Source organism: Metopolophium dirhodum, chromosome 9 (genome assembly GCF_019925205.1).
Source record: "Metopolophium dirhodum isolate CAU chromosome 9, ASM1992520v1, whole genome shotgun sequence".
Classification (NCBI taxonomy): domain Eukaryota; kingdom Metazoa; phylum Arthropoda; class Insecta; order Hemiptera; family Aphididae; genus Metopolophium; species Metopolophium dirhodum.
The window spans coordinates 136,009-152,065 of NC_083568.1; the positions used below are offsets into that span (position 1 = coordinate 136,009).

Below are 16,057 nucleotides of genomic sequence, written 5' to 3' on the forward strand. Positions count from 1 at the left end.
TTACAGGTAGGTTATTCGGGGCGTGCTTGCATTCAGAATTATTATTGGCCCGCCAATGATGTCAACCCGGACGCTGATTCTGACGGGTAAGCGTTTTAAACATATTTTTAATAATAACAATACAAATACATATTAATATTGTTACATATTATTTATAATTTATATAATATACCGTTGCTATACGCAGGTGCTCTTAATATGTTGGTATATAGATCTATAGGTTATAGGTAATACCCTGCACCATGTACCTAGGTAATTATAATACAATTATGAAACTGGTTTGCGTCTGTCGTGCATTCTAGTGGTCTGCCGCTCGCGTTTGAATTACATTTTTGAAATGGTTATGCGTATCGGCTGGACCCCGCGCGAGAGTTTTTGCGTGCGTCACGTTTTCCGCATGACATCTATTATATTGCATCGATTTCATTAATTGTAAAATAATAATAAATTACCAATAACAATATTGTATTATTATAGTTGTGTGTTGTGTCTTTAAATGGTTATTATTAACGATAAATAAATAAATTACATCGCGGCGCCGGTGGTGTCCCTTCTATTATTTTGCTGTTTCTCCGGGTGCAACTACACACGCACTCACTCACGACGTCTTGTTGACCGATGACCCGTCCATTAATATAATAATAATAATAAAATAACAATAATATTATTTGGTTTTCACTCAATTACGCGTCGGCGGTGTTTTCGATTTTCGGGCCGATGACGTGAACGACGGTCGAACGCTATTGTCGTTAACTATTATTAATTATTATTATTTTTATTACGTCGTGTTGATAAAATAATTATTAGATGATGAATGCGCCTCTCGTCGTCGGTTGTGAGGGAAAAAAAATTGAAGCGTGTGCCGATGATATTAAAAATATTGGGAGCGCGACGAATATGACGAACCAGCAGTGTTTAGAAACGATTTCGTATGGGGCTTTTATTTAGGTATTGTCCTATGGGTGTAAACATATCGGCGGCAGCGTCTATAACAATATATTATAATAATAATATAAGACGTTTTGGTATAGAATTATACAACACGGACATACTTCGGGAAACGTACGGTTAGGTAGCTGGTATACCGCGGTATCGTCGGTAGCTCGTCTATATTAATATAATATTGCACGTTACGATTATTTCGCGGTATGTTTTATGCGCGCACAATGTCCGTCCAACAACACGCGAACGGTCGGAGAAACCTATTAGAAAAAAAAAATGTAACAAAAACCGAATTTATCTCCGAGCACACGCGCCACACCACGACTACAACACACACGACTACACACCACACACCACACCACGAACAATCTTGACCGTGACATTTTCGGCGGAGGCCACCCAAACAGCATTGAGAGCTCGAGGCGCCGCCCGCATAGGTTTTTCTTAACACAATATTACAATATTTTACATATTATTTTACTATTATTTATCATAATATCGTATCGTATGGTCATGATGTTGTTACAATAATATAATCATCACTACGTTATAAATGTATCATTACAGTGCCTATGTTATCGACGATGTGTTGTTCGACGATGACGGCATTTATAGACATTTTTTGTTCACACATTGCGCTCCGCCGAAATTACGTAATTCTGATACAAAAGTCCACCTTCTCTCCCCGCCGCCGCCGCCGCCGCTCTGCGCGTGTATTTGTGTGTGCGTGTGCGCGCGCGTTCTTCTTCCCGCCCCGGCCGTTTGGTAATTACACAGTAATTCGGGCACGTTTCCGAAGGTCAACGTGTGACACTCTGGCCAGCGGTGTTTTTACACACATATACCCACACACACAGACGTCGTGTCGTACGTACAATGTACATCAATACTATAAATTATTATTATTATTATTATTATTATTATTATTATTACTACTACTACAACTATTATTATTACTACCAATACTATACTACTACCACTACTACAACTACTACTACAACTACAATTACTACAACAACTACTACTACAAATACTACTACTACTAATACTATAACAATATAACTACCAGTGTGCACGTCTTATTGTTTTCGGAGACGACGACGAGGTCGAATGGTTCGCAAAGTGGTCCGACTCGGTCTAAATATAGTATTTTATTACAACGCGCGTGTTGCGTAGGTGTTACCCCGGGGCGATACACACGCGGGCCTACGATAATAATTCTAATATTGTAATTTGGACACGACGTCTAATCGCGTCCATATTACACACATTACGATTTGGTATGAAATCCATTTGTCCGACGAGACGGTGCAGTTGGGCGTAGGTTAGGTAGGTGCCCGACCGCGTGGCCGTGTTCGACAGAGGATATTTTGACAATTTTTCACTGAAATTACATATTTTGAATATAACGCGTCTTGTTATCTTCCTGCGATCCTGCGGATACATCCTGTTCCTGTATGTGTACAATGTATACCTATAACTTTTGAGTCTTGACGCGCGCACTTGTTGTATTCAAAACGTCCGTTTGGAAAAATCGAAAAACACCATCGTATATTAATCTACGTGCCGAGTACACACGTATGCTGTATATAGGTACATATACTTATACTGACGGGCTTGTCGCGCAACTTATCGCGATCAAACAATGCGTCATAATGCAACACTGCAGGTATATTATTGTTTTCCGAGCTTTATAAGTTATAATTACGAACAAATATTATTCTAGTGCCTACCGTGTTTGCCCGATTACGAAAACACAATACACACGTGTCTGCGGTTAGACAAACTTGATTGTAGTATTTTCGAAATTTTTTTACGACGCGTTATAAAAAAAACGACGGTCGTCTAGATAACTCAGAGAAGACGCTTCGCTTTTTGGTGGTCTTTTTACTTGTTTTTTTTTTTTTTTTTGACGAATCGTTACCGATAGCGGACGAAAAAAAATATCAATTATTATACATGGATGGGTCAGCTAAAGGGCATCTCGCGGGTTTTGGTACAGAGTTCGAATCCGAAGAGTCCCTCCACAATTACCGAGCTATTTTTAATTGATTTGATAATGTTTTACGCGTTAGAATTTTCAAATACACGCTATAGAGGTATTGCTCTGCTATTATGCCATTATTATTAGTTTATTAGTTTAATTATTCATAAACTCTAGCCATAATAATGCGACTACCTACCTTTCGAAATAATAATTACCTATTGAAAACGAAAATTGTTACGAGCCGCATAATTATCATTATGCGAAACGAAATATTATACATGTTTGTATACACGAAACGTGACAATTGTATTACATCATCACGTCGTTTTGTTCGACGTGCCGCTGAGATATCGAAACATCATAATATTATATTTTAACAGTATTGTGTTATCCATATACCTATAGTTAGCATAAACACTAGTTATGAGATATATTCGACCGTAACCTATTATACTGTAACCTACTCATCCAGTACACTGCAAGATATTTTTGCTATTGATCTATTAAATTAATTTCCTAACCATAATAAATTGTTAAAAATAATATTTCCGAGTGGATGAGTAATCTAACCTAAAACTGTTCAACATTTTGTTTAAAAAAAAATCATTTTTTTGAAACGTGTTATCTACTTAGGTACAATATATATATTACGTCTTATTGGCTTATCCGAAGTGATATTAATGATTTCAACTCATTATGTCTTGCGGCACGTACTCGCAGGTAGGTGCCTACGTATATTGTGTATTTGACATCAGTGTGTGTAATGACTGAAATGTGTGTGTATATATATAGTAATTAACCCCTTGCCTAGTAATTTTATTTAGCAATATTTATGACGTATCACTTTTGACGATAATAAAGCAGTCGTTTGTGTTATTAGTGATGAACATGAAGCATATTTAACACGAGTATATTATTATTTTTAATCTAAATCCTTGTATTTATGTGCATGTAGGTATTTTATCAGCCGTTATGTAAGGTGAAATGATTTTTGAGATTATCAATTTAGTGGTAATACTTATAAAAGAGTAGGTGAATGCAATAAATAAAATAATAATAATAATAATAGTATAAATTTAATAATAACATAACAACTATTATATTATTATCTGTTCGTGCCCACTGCCCAAACATATGCCTGCTGCTATAATAAAATATTCGTTTAATTACTTCTATAGATAATTTGAACAATGTTAGCAGCTAATTTAAATGGTTTTTTTTTTCACGTAGGTACAAATATAATAGTACCATTACAATGGTAATTAATTTTCTTCGTAGATGCGAAGATATTTTATATCATATATAATATTCATATTACCTATATATATTATGAACTTTTATCTCGTACAGATCATGGTACGTAATAGTGGAAATTGTGTGTGAACTGTCTAAAAGGTCTATTATACTTTATGATATGAGTTTTGTAATAAACTGTTACATTACGAAATTCTATATTATCATCATGATTTCGTATTGTGTTTTTCAATTTTTCCACTCAAAGTATTTATCTAAGCAACTCGGCCAATACAATATTGCTGTGTCATAAAAATATTGTTACACTTGCATGTAACAGGGATCAAGTCAACAGTTTTATTACCCACGACTCACACAAAGCAATAAAACATATACAAAATTAATTGATTTATTGTCTTACAAATCCTCCGGACGTATAATTGATTTTTACCACTTACACATGTTTATCGAAATCTTTATTACAATTATTAGTACCTACGTAGTGTTATTATCGCCTAGTTGTCGTCGATATTAATAACCGCCGCACGTGTGAGATTTAGCTTAGGTACTCGACTAATTCCGTTCAATGGCCCATAACACTTTAGGATATTTACGAATTTCTCGAAACTTCGACTCCACATGTTCATATAATATTATAATATAAAGCAGCAGGGTCCTCGTTGTGAACTGTTCTTTTTTTTTTCTTTTAAGGGGGCTCGATCTAGTCGAGCCACAAAATAATGTGACTTGTAGATCAAAAGCCAGACAAAACTGGAGGAATTTGGTTTGACGGATTTTAATTTTGAAAACGGATTATGATCGATTAACAAGTTAACTAGGTTTGACCAAAGCCCATTTTTAATATTCCAATTATTGTTAGTTTCACAATGAATAATATAAATACAAAAGTATCATAATAGTATATTTATTCATGGATATTTCAGCTGAAAAAATAGATATTCAAGATCGCCTCGACCAAAACGTGTAGTATAAACTTGGCAATCAATGAAAATCAGTTTTGAAAATTGAAATCCATCAAAACCAAATTCTTTCAATTAGGTATGTCCGGCTTTTCGGTCTAAAAACCACTTTTTTAAATTGAAAAAAGTTTATATAATTTAATGCCATTGCTAATTCCTGCGCGTGCGTAAGTTAATTGACGGCGAATATAAATAGCGACTGACCTATTGGACGGTATTATATGCAGGGCTACTGTTATAATTCAGGACATATAGGAAATATCGACCGAAAACTATCCTAATGTTCGTTTACTTTGCACACGAGCCATTTTAATGTCATCGTGTAAATCGCCTATATTAATTTCCTTAAAACACGACCAACTGGAGCGCCCCTCCATTAAAAAACATACAATATTAACAATCGGTCCGCGGTCGCCGAGAGAGACGATCGAGGTGCTTTGCGAAATAACTCACTGGAAGTCGGACAATTTCCTGCGCCCGCAAAAAAACCCCACCGGTGTAAACAAAATAATATAATATGTATATATATTTGCTTCTCCACACGACCGAAGCCGAAGCCATTAAATTATATATTAAATTTTGGAAATTATCGTCCACCACGCGCAAAACGACCATAATACATTAATATATTTACATTAGCTATATAGGTGGAACAGCTGCAGCAGGTACCTGTAATATTATAATAGTCGGGAACTTTTTTTTTTCGCACACTTGTTGTTCCCTCGCTTCCGGCTGTCCGACGGCCATATATGCATAATAATAATAATAATAATACATATAATATACTGCCGACCGCTTTGGTCTCGTCGCCGGTGTTCGCGCGTGCAGATTTCGAGCGCGCCACACACGTAAAATGTGTACCCGCTGCGCTTGTGTGGCCTCAGATATTATTATTATAATATGTTTTTGAAAGGACGACGACGGTTTGAGTGAGAACCAGTTGTGCTGCGCTGCTGTTATCGCCGCCGTCGTCGTCGCCGCGGTCGTCGTTGTTGTTGTTGTCGCTGCCGCCGCTGCTGCTGTTGTTGCTGTTGTTGTTGTTGTTGTTGTTGTTGAGCCGTGATGTTATATTATGGTGCCCGGTTGTCTGGTCCGCACTCGGTACATATATTATTATTATATACCTGTAATGCCCGTCACCTGGGCGCACCCATCGCGGGCCGGCTCTCCGCCCGACGAGAGAGAAAACGCACCACCGCGCGCGCGCCGCGTTCTCCATTCGAAATCGCACATTTTATTACTACTATTTTTAGCCGACGAGACTGGATATATATATCGCAACGTTTTTTTTTTTTTATTTTTGTAAACATCCGAAATGTCTCTAACGTTATTATTTCCCGTCGCGTCCTAACGAATTCTTCGGTTAATGGCTATATGCGTGATGTTGTGCAACTGCGAGTTTATGTCGTTTCATTAGAATCGTCGTAACTGTACTTGTGGTAGGTGTAAGTAACAAGGTACGTCCGCACACGGTAATGATCGTATCATATATTATATTAAATATAAATAATATTATATAGGTATAAAGGACGTGTAAATATTTAAACGACGAGCGTATCCATTGAATTTATTTGCGACCACCGTGTCTAATATAAGAAATCTCGGTGGCATAGGATAATATTAATATTCTTGGGGTAAACCGCGCACTACCGTCGGGACAAATTTGACATGTGCATAATAATTCTCGGGGTTAGCCCCCGGATGGTCCGTGTAAACATTTTTGACAGTTGTTAGATGGGTTTTTTTAAAGTTAAGTAAACATTTGCACATCGAACGAATTGTTTAGAATTACTGCATATTTGGCTCGCTGCAATATAATATATCTATGACGTTTTGGGAATGTGTTTTGCACAGCACTTGTATTTTCTATTATGATTATTTATTACCTATAGCAATTGTCGTTTTTAAAATTGTTTTTAATCATTCCGACATCGGGTGTTTGCATATTTGCATTGATGCGATGTTCAGTAGGTCCCTATAATAATTAATGGGATAATTAATGTCCATAAGTCATAATGTTATTCAAACTAATACCTGTGTAAATGTGTAAAATTAACTCGGATTTGTTAAAAATTTATATTTTTCAGTGGTTCAAATATTTTATATGTTCCTTGATTTTATCTAATTTTTATATCTTTTATGTAATTTACGTCTCATTTGGGTTGTTCACGAGGTTATACACTTAAATCCATTTGCAGATTATCGATGGTAAAATTGTAAAATAAATACACTACTTATATTAGAAAGTTGATCCCATTTTCGTTTCAGTTTGGTACACCCACATTGAAACATTTTTTTCTCTAACCTAATACTAAAGTGACTATAATATAACAATATTTTTTGGGTATTGAAAAGTGCGAACATGTTTTCAACAAATTTCTTGAACAATAAAAGATTGTTTCATTTTATTATTTTAATCTAATGATATAATATGTTGATTACTATTTTATCAGGCGTGTATAATATGAAACCATCATTGTATTATATATTATATTTTGTTTTGCGTAACGTATCACTGAAACTGAAATCTGCCCTAAATTGTTATGAATTTTAATTTATAACCGACACACAACACATATTTTGTAGACAAGGCGTAGTAGCGAGATATTTGTAATCTTATGATGTTAAACAACAACGTACACGGCAAATATCCAGTAATCAAATAATATTTTGGCAACCAGACACTGTCTGTACGCATAAGTGTAGCATATGGTTCAGCACAAAGCAATATTCTATTTTGTAATTTTGGTTAACGTACATCGTTTTATTTCTAGTGTCCATACGCATGTGTTTTATGTTCTAAAAAAAAAAATTAAGTTATTTACTTCTAAATAAATCGCAGTCGATAAGTAGGTGGTACACATGTGTCCGGAACCAAAACGATCGAATTTATAATTTAAAAATTCTTCCGTAGCGAGGAAAACCGAAAATATATTATTCATGAATGTGTATAATGGAGGCATTATTCATGAAGACCAGTTAACATCGTGATATATGACGACAGGTAGTTTAAATATTTCGAGAAATCATAGGATCGGTACAAACTAAATATGACGTGTTCGATACATTTTACTAACAACAATGCTTTGCCTCGGAGAGATAAAATGAAGTGATATGACAGTTTGCCCATTAATAACGATTTAAAAACATTTGAAACCCATTACGATTAAAAAAAAACGCGTACTCGTATTATTATATGTCATAATAGTAATATACCGAACGTTTATAAAAACAAGAGTGATATATTACTGGTTCTAAATAAATAAAAAATACCGTTCTATTATACATCGATCATCTATACCTACATATATTATTATACGGCAGTAGTTTAGGATAATACCTAAAGGTATACACACGTACAGGTATAATCACTACGCGCATTGTTAATAATATTATGTATATAGATATATAATATCAATAATTTAAATTTAAATGTATTGAAATCGAGTACGAGTTTATCATATCGTATTATATATTATAGCGAATAACGTTTGATTATTATTTATTATATTACTTTTATCATTTACGACTTACGTTAATTATTAATCGTTGTACAATATAATATTTTAACTGTGTCAACCTCTCTCTGAAGTAGCATATATGGTTACCGATCGGTTCGTCTATACGACTACACAGAGATACGAGAAATAAACATCTACCCCGCCATTCGTCATAACTCTATAAGCAGTCGTATTTATTTATTGAAGTGAATATTTCTTATCTTTTATCAGCGCGTATTTCGAAGTTTTCCTATTCGCATCGTCTGAGAACCACTGCGACGTTGTACTAATTTTAAACGTTTCTCGTTTACCAAATTTACTTACGTGCGCGTGGTCCCTTCCCCGTCCGTTTTTCGTAAAAAAAAAAACCTATACATACAATATAATATTATGTTACTTGTGTGTTTAAGTTTTGATAGCGATGTTTTCCTGAATAATTGTCTCTTACATAATTATTATTACGTTTAACGAAGGTTATAATATAATATTATTATATTCTTATTATTGACTTGTTATTGTCGTGACAGTACTATATTTTCTACTGTACGTAATTATATTATAATATTATGTATTTTACCCAATCGCGCGCCTTGTCGCGTCGTACACATTCGTATTGACTATTTATTGAGCAATGTTTTAATTATTATTAACACTGTTTAATAGTTATTATTATATAAACCTATCGTTGTGACGTATATTATGTCAGTACGAGACATGTCGAGTAAGATTAATAAATAAACAAATAATAATAATATTATCACAGTTAAAAAAGTCGCTGCAGGGATAGCTTTGCGCACGAATAAAACCGCGTATACCCATAAAACCTAAGGTGCTCTCTGTAAATATTTTAAATATTTTCGTCGAGCATCATATTATAATGTACCTATGTCCTATATGGATTATGTGATTAAGCTAGGAGACTAAAAGGTAAATAATAATAATAAAAAAAAAAAACCATCATTTTATTATTCGCTATACCTAATATAGTTGGCAGTGTGCGTATTGTTGTAAAGTGTGTTTGCGTGCAAATCGAAGGAGTGTCTTGTGTTTAGTGTATAATATAGTGTTCGGTGTGTGCGATATATATATTACTCGTATAATATAATGCAAACCGGCCGCCATCGGTACAATATATATATATACGTATAAGTTTATAATATGTAATATATACAGGCAGGGCCACACCACACCCGGCAATTTATCAACGGGCCAAATGCACAGTGCATAATATACAACACTTGCTACATAATATTATTATACTTGAGGTGTCTATTTATAGCCCGAGCGCGATTCCTCGCACAGCGTAATAATTCCGCAAGTATAATATTATAATGAAAAATAAATATATAATAATACAATTAAATATAATATTATTATTATATCGCGGCCGCGGTGTTCTTTTAAGGAAAAAATAAATTTATTGTTCGTGTTTCGAGAAACGATCTCGTATATTATTTCGAATCCCACGCTCCTTTGCATCCTTACCTGCAGCACCGCTATAATATGTATATATATATATAGACACAGCCTCTGGGGATGTTTCGCGTAGAGTCTGTCTATAATATATTATAATGTACATTATACAATATATGATATAAGGTATGCCGTGCGTCTTTTTTTCTGTTTTTTATTTTTTTTTTATTGTACGCGATCGCTCTGTCGCTCGCCGGCCGTGAAATTTGGCACCGCGCGCGAGGTATATTATAGAAATCCGCTAAACGATAACCTCGCTTAAAAAATAATAATAATGACACGTACCCTACCTATATCACCCATGTGCATATAATATTATGCATAATCTGTATAGTCACTGTTTAATAATATACACGCGCGTTGTTCGAGTGTATTACGATATTGTATATAGGTATAACGACGATTATGTGTTTTACATTTATTTATTATATATATTTTTTTTTCGCGAGAATGGCCGCTTACGTAACGGTATATACGGTATTTGAGTGCGCGAATGTGTTTACGGTTTGAATGCTGTAGGTATACATCAAATATATAGACCACAATAATGTAATAATATTGCTATAAGTATAATATTATTATTATTCTCTGTATATAGGCAGGTATAGGCGATAGTGTTATGATATTTGTACGCGATTATCGGTTTTTATTTTCATCGGTTATTTTTATTTTGAAACCGCATGTAGCAATTAAAAACAATCCTTATGTACGTTTTGTTATCAATACAAATATTTCGCTGAAAACTTTTTTTATCTCGATGTATAATCTGCAAATCTGCAATGTTTATTTAAAATAAAAAAGTTTAAAGCGAAATTTCATGATCAAATAAAGGTTATCGCGTCTTATCGGCTTTTCAAAGTTGCGTGTTCAATTATATATTTATATAGAAGACAATTTCACGTCATAATAATAATATTCATCCGACACACTGCATGTCTGCATCATGATCTCTAGTCCGAAGACGTTTCTTGTTGTTTTTAATAATGTGAGCGCATTTTGAGTTAATATTGCTATTATTTTTACGTGCCGTATCCAATACATGCAGGGGTTAAAAACAAAGATAAACCTTTGATCCACATTTCCACGAATCACCCTGTATATTATATGTATACGAACGATTATATATCTAAATATAGTGATTAAAAAGAAAACATTAACAAAACTGTATAATTTATGGTTTTTTATACTCTACACTTTGTCCTACAAACATCTGTATGTCTTTATTCGTTTTATATTTATTATACGACGATAAAATATGATATATGCGTTTGTGCACATGAGAGTACTTGTATATTTTTCTTGGACTCTTAAAATTTAACGAATTACATCAACCTATATTCTATAATTGCATTTTTTTTTTTGTTTTATTTATTCTTTAGCGACTTAACCATATATATACCATAGCCGCGATATATAATTTTCTATTTAAAAACAATAATGAGCAAAAGCTTAATTAGCAACTCAACCTATCCAATTATATTTATTATTGAAATGAAATAAAAATATTAAGAACACTTAACGTAGACATAATGATTTTTTCCCTGAAAACTATGTTTAAACACTAATATATGTTCTTAATAGAATAAACCTCTTCGTGGCTTTAGATACATTGCGCAAACATCACAATGTTATGTAGATTAATAAATGTATATTATTAATTATATTTACAAACGTGTTCAATATATGAAATACAATTCGGATATGATCGCACTTTTTCCTTCTCATTCACCCATAGTATGTAATATCAGGCACTGTATAGGTTTGTCATAGAAAACTGTATAGTGTCTGGTGATTGGTATTTGGTAAAAATTAGGTTTCTGCTATAAGTTTTCCAAAACGAAAAATAATAATCCACAAATAATAATTGTTCTCAAATTTGTCATTAGAATATAATTGGTGTTATTAATTGCATTTTTTGCATTGGTATAGGAAAATATTGTATTACATGAATTATAATATCTTCTTACAAATGTAATTGCCTGACATAATAATAGTATTCTCTGTAATACCTAACTATTCCATGTATTGATAAATTATACCCATTATCTATATTTGATTATATTGTTTTAAAGGATAATAATATGATGTTACCGGTTAAACGAGAGTGATCTATATGCCGACAATCGATGATCTATGATAGCTTATTAATAAATAACAATATTATATGTGACCTATTATAATACTATATGATAAATGTATGACTTCGTTGATCTGATCGTCAGAGAGAATTTAAAAACAATTAATCGCTTACGGAAAATATTCAACAACATTTGATATGGTTACCGAAATCGCCGCTCTTCAGTATATATAGTTATAATAATGCTGGTTTTTTTTCCACTTCAGTTGATCAGATGCCACTATTGACTAGTGCTATATCTGTCGTAGTTCGGTCGCCCTCAGAGGTACCTATATAAGTTTCTGTCATATTATACCAAGGGGGGTGGCGATCTCTTTGTTTGTAGGTAAGTCTCGGAAAGAGAAACCGTCCGGAACCGGGTACGAATTGATGACGTTGCGCATATCGGCACTACCGCCTTCGTCCACTCGGCCACTCAGTTTCTGGTAATAATGGTCAGCTGTAGGGAATGTAATTTTTTTTATATAAATATGTTTACAGAAAAAAAGTTTTTTTTAAACAAGTATAAGTACTATATAGGTACATACCGATAGTCAGTGATGTGATTTTACGCAGAGGTATTTTATTAACTTTAATTTATTTTCAGAAAACACTGTAGGTCCTTCATGCAGTGTTTCTCGTGTTGCAATCACTCTTAGGATTTTATACTATTTGTATCTTTTCTTATTCGTTATTAGATTTAAATAAGTTATCAATGCGTATAACGGTGACATCAGTTTTTTATTAAGTTAGGTACTAGCTTATTGCGTACCCACTTATTACCGATCACTGCGTAGTTACCAAAAAAGTATGCGTAACATACAATCTGGTAATCAGGTACTTGTATTTTATTGATTTTTTTTTAAATAGAAAATTGTATAACGTTAACAATATTTTTAAATATTTAATTGCTCGAGAAAAACCACTCTTTAGGTAGATACATACGGTTTCTGGACGTGGCGTCTAGCGTCACTATCGGTCCGGACGTAGGTCGGTGACCGTGCTTTTCCACTGTTCCAAGACGTCTGAAGGTACGGTTTCCCTGCAGCGTCAGACTTCGTGGAACAGTGGAACAGCACGGCCGCATCAGATGCCGACCTACGTCCAGACGCTGCAGGGAAACCGTACCTTTAGAGCTTCCCGTCTAGTGGTGAATTTTTGATTAAAATGAAACGTTTTATTGGGTTTGACCACAATCTTCACTTTTATTTTATTTTCATATCCAAGTAATATAACGTACTACGTATGATATATATTTATACGGGTTCGGGTTGTAATTACTATCAATATCATAGCCAAATTTATTCTACATACATCGATGTTTAGATTGATTGCTTTCGTGGCGCTTAGTCGTGGGTCTTTGAACAGAATGTTCCGAACTCTCTCCTTCTCTCTCTGCCCAGCTATGTTTTTGTAATGCAAACAACACTAATTATTAACTCTTGTCGGACATATTGAAATAATCGATTCGAAGTTGACCCTAGTCAATTTTTTTTTGGTAAACACAGAAATGCTAACACACCGTGTATATATTGGCAAATTAACTAAAGAGGGTTTTTATAGTCGAGCTGTGTCAACAAAATGTCTTCATAATTTAGCCAGCAACAAAACAAACTATAAATTTCCTTCGGCTTGATCAAAAAATAAAAACTGGGCGTTGTCAAAGTAGAATTTTGATATGACTATTACCTACTTAAAATATGGTCTTCGAAGTTTCAACCATGATAATATAGACTAGGTATATTATTATAGAGTATTTGATGTTGCTTTATTAGGTACATCATGAACAATTTATCAACATTTTAGTTCAAATCATATTACATTGAAGCATTTAATACCAAATGACTTGTCACTTATGCATTTGTAATGGCACATTATAGATACATTTTCATAAAAATTCAAATTTTTATTTTATCTAGATTAAGAAAAGAGTCATTATTTTTGTGTTGAAACAGACATATATTTACGAATATTTGTTTTTCAAAAACGTTGTGTTTCAATTAGAATTATAATATTTTGCATACCTACTTAAATAAAAAAAATAATCTTGGTGAATCTTGTTATATAATAGGTAGGTAAAATAACTTATAACCGGGACTATTGTTTTTAGGCAATCACCTATTATTATACCAAACGTATGACTATTTTTAAACATTTAAAAGCACAAGGCTATTGTCTAATGGTACGTTTTATGAAATACTTATTCATTATATTGTAAAATACAGTATAATACTAATTATTACTACTTACTGTAGACTAGAGACTGAACACAAAAATATTTTAATCTCATTTTGATAACTTTTGCTTAGTAAATTAGCAAAAATGTTAATCTAATAAAGAAAACAATTTACTACTTGCGATACCTATTACCTACCTGTAAAAAACTATAATATATTATGGCGTGTTTCATGTACACTAATTTACTTTATCGTCTTCAAGACTAACGCGCTACAAAATAATAATACAACGTCCAATAAACGATTAGGTAGGTAATTATTTAATAAAATACCTGCCAATATAATATAATATAATATGTATAAGCACTCTCGAGTCTCGATATTTATATATTGAAGTTCAGTTTAACGGTCGTAGGCAAACTAAACTCTTCGGTATGATATTTTACATATTATTATTATTTAGCTGGGCATTAAATATAATACAAGTATTATACGTGTGGTGTATAAATATATATTATATTTATAATATTGTTTCATTCAAATTATATTTACTATTATCGCGTCAATTATGGCTTATTAAAGCCATTTAATTATTATGCAAATAATACTCGAACGTATTATTATTATTAGAAAATGTCGGCTCTACAAAGGCGGGCGTGAGATACAAAATAACCGATTTTTTCCCCTCCTGCATAATATTATTATATTACCTTTTATACATATACACATAATATTATCATAATTACATCGGCTATTTAAACGGTGTGCGTGTGTGTGTGTGTGTGTGTGTGTGTGTGTGTGCCGTGTGATGTGTGTATATATATCTTTACTACATATACGTGGGCAACATAAAAGGATACCTACTTTGTTTTCTGTTGTGGTGTACCTACCTACTAACGTATGTGTTACGACACGTTATATTATGCCGGTTAAACTGGAAGAGGTCGTAATAACATGTTCCGCGGGCCTAATGCGACGTACGTTTTATGCGAATTATGTGCTTAGTGTACACAAATTAATAAAAAAAAAAATATATATTTTGTAGGTATATAGGTAGTAGTCGCGGTACTATAAAGAATACGAAAAACGACCATGCATTATAAAAACACACGTAGCTTTTGGCCGTCGATAAACGACGACATTTTCAAACACATAATTTTACGGCGATAAATGTGTTTTTAATTTTCCTCGATATTCTCCCCTCAAAATTGGTTTGCTCGTATTATATCGGTAATTGGTTTATCATCGTAAACTACTTTCAACCTTACATTTCATTTTCATTATTCATAATGACAAAAAAAAAAAAAAAAAACACTTGCGGGAATATATGTTTTATAAAATGTGCTGTTTGTTTTAGATTCACTGCGACAATATAATGAATCATTGCACTCGAAAATTCCGATTGAAAATTATATTTATTTTTACTGTTGAATTATTGCAACACACTATCTAAAAACATGTTGTAATAATACGATTTTGAAATATATAATTTGTTTTATTACCATTTTTCACATGAGTAATCGTTATCGTGTATAATATAATAAAAATATACAATTTATAACTTGTATATTGATCAAATCAAAGTTAAACAATTTCAAGTGTAGTTTTAAAAATCATCATACTAAAAAACTGCTCTTTAAATTACTACC

General features: G+C 33.0%; 1 protein-coding gene across 6 annotated transcripts in view; it reads left to right on the plus strand.

Moving 5' to 3' along the window:
• LOC132951686 (receptor-type guanylate cyclase Gyc76C-like) overlaps positions 1–16,057 on the plus strand; it is a 47,574-nt gene that overhangs the window by 972 nt on the left and 30,545 nt on the right. For all 6 annotated transcript variants that reach the window (XM_061023557.1, XM_061023558.1, XM_061023555.1 and 3 more), the window contains exon 2: positions 7–86. The gene's annotated coding sequence lies outside the window, so the exon portion shown is untranslated. The remainder of the gene's footprint in view (positions 1–6; positions 87–16,057) is intronic.